Here is a 6,558-nt window from a genome sequence, read left to right on the forward strand (position 1 = left end):
TGTACTTCAAATAATGTTATTTACAGAAACAAGGTTGGGGAGGGAGCTGATGCAATAGAAAATCCAGACTGATATTTGAAAGGACGAATAATGCCTATTGCATGGCAAGTGCTTTCAGGGAATCATGCAGGAGCAAAATCTAAGGCGCCCAGAGTACACATCCTCTAGCGACAGCACAGCTGCATTGGGATGCATTGATGATTTGACCACTTGCAGAACCAGAGATTGGAAGCATCTTGTTCTACCAGTGGGCTGTGCAATATGTTGGCCCTGATCCAGAGTCTTCGACAGCTTTTGCTGGGGCAGCACATAAAGGGAATGAGACTCCAGGCAGGTTTGCCCTGTGCACACACCTACTGGTCATGCCCCTATATGTACACCCTCCCTCCATGGTGCCTTGTGGAGTTCTGTTCTGCCATGAACTCAATTGTCATTCCTTTGGCAACCAGGGAAAATGCATTGAATCTGCTGTTTGAGCTTCATGCATCCATATAAGCAGGCTCAGCACACACAATCCCCAAAACACAGTATATTAAATTAAAACTTTCAGTTCATCTCTCTGCGAGATTGGAAGCTGCAATGTGCACTGCCAGGAAATGCATCCTGAGACACTCGGAAACTGAAGATGCTGCAAAATAAGGCAGCTCCTTTGCTAATTAGAGCACCATTTTAGCAATATGCACTGGCTATTGGTGAATTTACAGATTGAATTCTAGGGAGTGGTTTTAACCTTTAGGCCCCTGAGCGGTTTGGGACCCAGTTACCTGCCTCTCTCTGCATGTCATCCTACTGCTGCTGAACTCAGTTGAGATGTTGGTGCAGCAACACCCCCACTCCAAATGGTAGGAAGCTGCTGGAAAGAGGATCTTCATGAAAGCGCTCATCTCTAGAGGTTGATTCCCACTGAGGTTGCCAGAATCTGGATTTGTTAGCCTTCTGGTCATGCTACACAATCACTTCGCCCAGAAATGTTGAGCAGAGAGAGGCAAGGTAAGGGAAGAGCTTTATTTACTGTTGAAACATTGAGTGGGGAGAGAGGGTCAATTACTTTTGCTGGAATTAGCAGTCTGTTATTTGTTTTAGTTGTTACACTATTTGAGAGGGTTAATTTTAATTGATCAGCTTGCCTAGGGTACAGGATGGGCTCCTGTTAGTTGGAGCAATATCTTTTCTACAGCTTGAAAGAATAATATAAACAAAGTCAGTGCACCAACTGCACTGTAGTATGCTCCCCAGTGCAAAGGGCCTGTAGAATATATACCCTTTAGGCCTTAATAGGCCCCAATTAAATCCCTTGATAAGGGCTTAGCTGGCGAATAGGGCCTTGGGTGGTCCCTCAGCTCAGGGTTGAATTTCACACTAATGGAATATAGACTGTGACATGGGTTGACTCACAATACAAAGGAGACCCTGGAACTCATAGGCAGTGCTGGTGTTTCTCAGAAGAGCAGTTTGGGGAAGTTTGTTTATTTTTTTGTGCGACTACTAACCTCTTTTAGCAGCACTGCCAGATGCTCACAGCAATATGCACAGCAAGGCCACACATACAGTGATCTGAGAGGAAGACTATATGGGACCCAGTCAACTTTGGTCATAGCAAATGTCAGAAAGCCACAAATGAGCTAGTGGTGTCTCCTGCTCCTGGTCTCTGGTTTGGTTCTGAGCATAGTTTACAGCATCTTAAGTCAACAAAGAAGTCTCCTATTGACTTTAAGGGGCTTTGGAGTAATCCGTTACCACGAATACTATTCATCTGGGCTTCCCCACCATTGCCATCGGATGGAGAGGAATTTTAAAGAATGCCCCATATTAAGGATTTATGGGTTAGATCTGAACAGATTTGCCAGAAGTGCATCTACAGGAAGGAACCACTGACCACAGCTTACTTCACAAAGGCGTCTCCAGGAAAGCCAGCCTACTCCTCAACCGCCCCCCCAGATGTGCTATAAAATTCTGCTGCTACAAGCCAAGAACATGGCTCAACATTTGTCACTTGTTGTTATTTTTCCCTTCAGAGGAAAAAAGCGGTACTTAAATAGGATTACAGGCCAAGTTAAATCTGTGCAGGAAACACGTTTGTCATTGATGCAATTAAAATGTGACTGGGTGGGCTGAGCTAGCTCACGAGTCTGCTTGTGAACGTGGTGGAGTTGTTTTAATTCACAAGAGCTTCCCTGTCAGATTTATTTACCAAGACTGGTAACCAGGGAACATGGATTTTGATACAGGACTAGGTATGGAAGAAACATGTATTCTTTTTTTTAACTATATGTGCCCCGAGTGCCTCCAAACATTTGTTTTAAAATCAGAGTTTTTGAAGAGTGCTCATTTTTCCAATTCTCATGTTATTGGAGATAGGGATTTTAATAGGATTTGAGAAGATAAGAATCACTGAGGGCTTTTGGTACCTAGGACCCTTTGATGGCTGCTGTTTGACCATGGTGCCTGCAGGAATTTGGTATTCCTCTGGCTTTGCTGCTCTGATATCCCTATTGGCCATGCCAGTTTCTCCTCCAAAACACATCCAGTTCTGTCTGCAGTATGTGAAACCAGACCCTGTAAATCCCCAGAACCCTTGAGTCAGCTGTGGCAGTTCCAAGAAGGAACTGCTGCAGCCAGTGCAAAGGAATCTGGAGGTATGTCTAAACTGCAGTTACCTGTGGTTGCCAGTGCAGGTAGAGAGACCCGCTAGCTCTGCTTGAGCTATCATACTAAATATAGCAGCGTGGCTGTTGCACCATGGTGGCAGCTTGGGTGATTAGTCCAAGCCCGCTTGTAGTCCTGGGTCTGGGCTTGGGTAGCTAGGCCATGTGGCTACCCGTGTCACAATATCCACACTACTGTATAAAGTGCATTAGCTCAGGCTGAGCTAACACCAATGTGTCTGCCCATACTAGGAATCACACCTCCCAGCTGCAGTGTAGACATACCCTGAGTTGGATCTGTGTCTCAGAGGTGCTGTCCTGACACAGCTGAGCAGAACCAGAGATGCCCTTTAGTAGGGCAATGAGGGGAGCGATAAGAAAGAACTCCAAACGCGGAGACAAAGCGCAGTTTGTGGATACCGTCACCCTAGTTCAGGTCTGGTACTGAACACAGAATGTGATCATATTAACTGACCTACTGCAGCACTCATTTCAACAAAACCCCTGGGAGTGCCCAGCTTCAGTTCTTCCTAGGGTCTTGCCATCCGTTCCCCATGGTAAGTATTTTACTATTTAATCATCCTCTCATATTCTGCTTTCTGAAATAGAAATGTTTGTTTCCTTTTTAGGACAAGGTCCCAACAGTAGGGAATATACCGGGACAGAAAGGGTATTTCCAGTGACTTGGACCTATAATTTCACAGTCAGCAGGAAGGCTAAAGTTTTACGCAGAGGCCAGCTCATTTGTAGTCTAAGATTAGATATCACAAGCAACTACATAAAAACCTCTTGTAATCAGCAAGATAGGGCAGATTGGGAATTAGTAAGAACAACATATGAGTCTGCACTGAATGTGAAAGCTGATTCTGCCCTTTCTTATTATAATCAGAGGTTTTATCATGCATGGAATAATTAAGGAGACACTGTTACTCTGGTTCACAGGGAGAAGAAACTGTAGCAGTATTTTACATGTGGTTAAGAACAAACAAAGGCCCAGTCTTGCCAAGTGCCAAGACCCTCAGTTCAAGTCATGCCCCACCATCTTGAAGGATAGAACCCAAAAGGATTTACTGTGTAATGCATGAAGCAATTTAGGCATCTAAACTCCAGAGTTTGGAGCCTAAGCTGAGGCGGAGGCCTGATCCAATGGGAGCACTATACTAAACTTGACAGTTATGGAAGGGATTTCCCCGCACCCACAATTCCAGGCTATCAAAGTCACACCCATACAATCATGACAGGAAGTTGCACACATGCACACCTAACAATGAAGTCTCAAAAAACCCCCCACCAGTTTCATGATTTCTGTCAGTGCTGGATTAAAGAATTTTCACTATGGAAATTGGGTGCCCCCCATCTTTCTTAAACTAGACAGAGAGAGCTCAAGCCTGTGGGGTTGCTGCCCTCCTTGGGAATGGGGATGGAGGTCACAGGCTCCAGGCCTGTGGAATTGCTGTCTTCTGCTTAGGGATTAGGGTATTTGCCCTACATGTGGACAGGGCCTTGCTCTCAGTCCTGCTTCTCCCTGAGCATCAGGCCCAGCTGCCAGTGGAAGTGATATCCCTGACACCCAACCCTACTCCTACTTCTGGGCTCTTGGCCTGGTGGGTCACCTCAGGCCTGGCATGCTGATGACTGCAGTGGCAATGGTATGTTCTGGGCCTAGTCAGGATGGGCAAGTTGCTACCCATAATATCAATGGCAGGTATCAAACCTGAATGGCACCAGGGTGCAATGCCACTCACTCAGATTTGGGCTGTTTGCCCAGCCCCCAACTCCCATCATGACTGGTCTACTGTGGATAAATACTTCAATCGTAATTGGGCCAGAGAGTGAGAGAATGTTTCTGCAGCCCAATGCTTGGGAGACCCTCCAGGTCTAGTCTAGTCCCCCTACTCCAACTACTCTTTCATTATTTATCCATGGTGGAACAGGTTCAACAGGAAAGGCCCACATCAGACTAGCCCATAGCTCAGTGTCTGGAGCACTCTACTAACAGGTGGAAGAGCCTTTTTCAAATCCTTTCCCCCCCATTCTAGCAGAGAGTGGGAGATTGAACCTGGGTTTCCCACCTCCCAGGCAAGTGCTCAGACTAAAAGTGATAAGGTGGGTGGCAGTAGCAGCACCACCTCCTCCTCTGGCTGTTTTGGCTGGCACAAGGCTGGCATCTAACTCATTCCCACAAACAGCAGCTGAGGTGCCTAAGGCACTTGACTCCAGGCAACAAAGTCCCATTTGTGGATCACAAGCAGCAATAGGCACCTCACTGCAGCCCAGACTTTGGCGCTATCTCTGTGAGAGGGGCAAGGCTCAGAACACACACCCTCACCTCAGCATCTCCCATTGGCTAGTTTAGGCCCACCTTGCACGCTGGATTTTGTGGACTGCAGTCTAAGGTGCATCTCTATCCCCTTTCACTATACTAGGAGTTCTAACATAAAAGCTGTCATACTGTCAGACCATGGTTCTGCTTACCCAGTATCCTGTCTCTGACAGTGGCCCATATCAGAGCTTCAGGGAGAATCTACAGAACAACGTAGTTATGGAGTGATCCACCCATTTTCTGCTTCTGATAGTCAGAAGTTTAGGGTCACCCTGAGCATGGGTCTTTGTGAATCATAGTGCTGTTCCTGTGATTGGATCTTTTCTAAAAGATGTGCTTTAGGAATAGGGTGACCAGATGTCCTGATTTTATAGGGACAGTCCCGATTTTTGCGTCTTATATAGGCTCCGATTATCCCCCACCCCCTGTCCCGATTTTTCGCATTTGCTGTCTGGTCACTCTACTTAGGAGTTATTTGGGGGCAGTTCTATGGCCAGTGCTAGACAGGAAGTCAGTCTAGATGATCATGTTGGCCCCTTTTAGCCTTAGAATCTGTGAATCCAGGTGCTGTGATGCTCAGCACTGGAACACCTAAGTCCCTTCATGGGTCCCACCCTTTGTGTTTTTGTTTGTTTGTTTTTTAAAGAAGGCACCTATAGGGCTCTGTGGCAGTAACTTATCTCCCCAGCACCAAGTGCAGTCACTGCCTCCATTTCCCTCTTCTTACTAGGGCAATTTAGCCCTCCAGCTAAACTAAAAGATTCCTCCCCTTCCCAGGGGCCAGGAAAGTAAAAAAAAACATTGCAAATCTTCCCTCCTCAGTCCTCCTTTCATAGAAATCATAGAATCATAGAACTGGAAGGGACCTCGAGAGGTCATCTAGTCCAGTCCCCCGCACTCAAAACAGGACTAAGTATTATCTTGACCATCCCTGACAGGTGTTTGTCCAACTTGCTCTTAAAAATCCCCAGTGATGGAGATTCCACAACCTCCCTAGGCAATTTAATCAGTGCTTAACCACTCAGACAGTTAGGAAGTTTTCCCTAATGTCCAACCTAAACCTCCCTTGCTGCAATTTAAGCCCATTGCTTCTTGCCCTATCCTCAGAGGTTAAGAACAATTTTTCTCCCTCCTCCTTGTAAAAACCTTTTATGTACTTGAAAACTGTTATCATGTCCCCCCTCAGTCTTCTCTTCTTCAGACTAAACAAACTCAGTTTTTTCAATCTTTCCTCATAGGTCATGTTTTCTAGATCTTTAATCATTTTTGTTACTCTTCTCAGGACTTTCTCCAATTTGTCCACATCCTTCCTGAAATGTGGCATCCAGAACTGGACACAATACTCCAGTTGAGGCCTAATCTCTCCTTTGGTCCAGGACTCACAAGCCATCCTTTTGCACTGGGACTCTTCCACAGCCTTTTGGCAGCGACTCTCTTCAGGTCTCCTCTAGGCTCTGGCCCAACCACCCCCCTTTCCTCAGCCTCTTGGTTATTTCTCTAGGACTCTTCCAAAACTCCCGTTGAGATACCCAACACCAGTTTCTCACTGCTCTCAGGGAAAGCTGCTTCTGGTAACTAACTTTCCCAGCA

The sequence above is a fragment of the Mauremys mutica genome, chromosome 3 (assembly GCF_020497125.1).
Source record: "Mauremys mutica isolate MM-2020 ecotype Southern chromosome 3, ASM2049712v1, whole genome shotgun sequence".
NCBI lineage: Eukaryota > Metazoa > Chordata > Testudines > Geoemydidae > Mauremys > Mauremys mutica.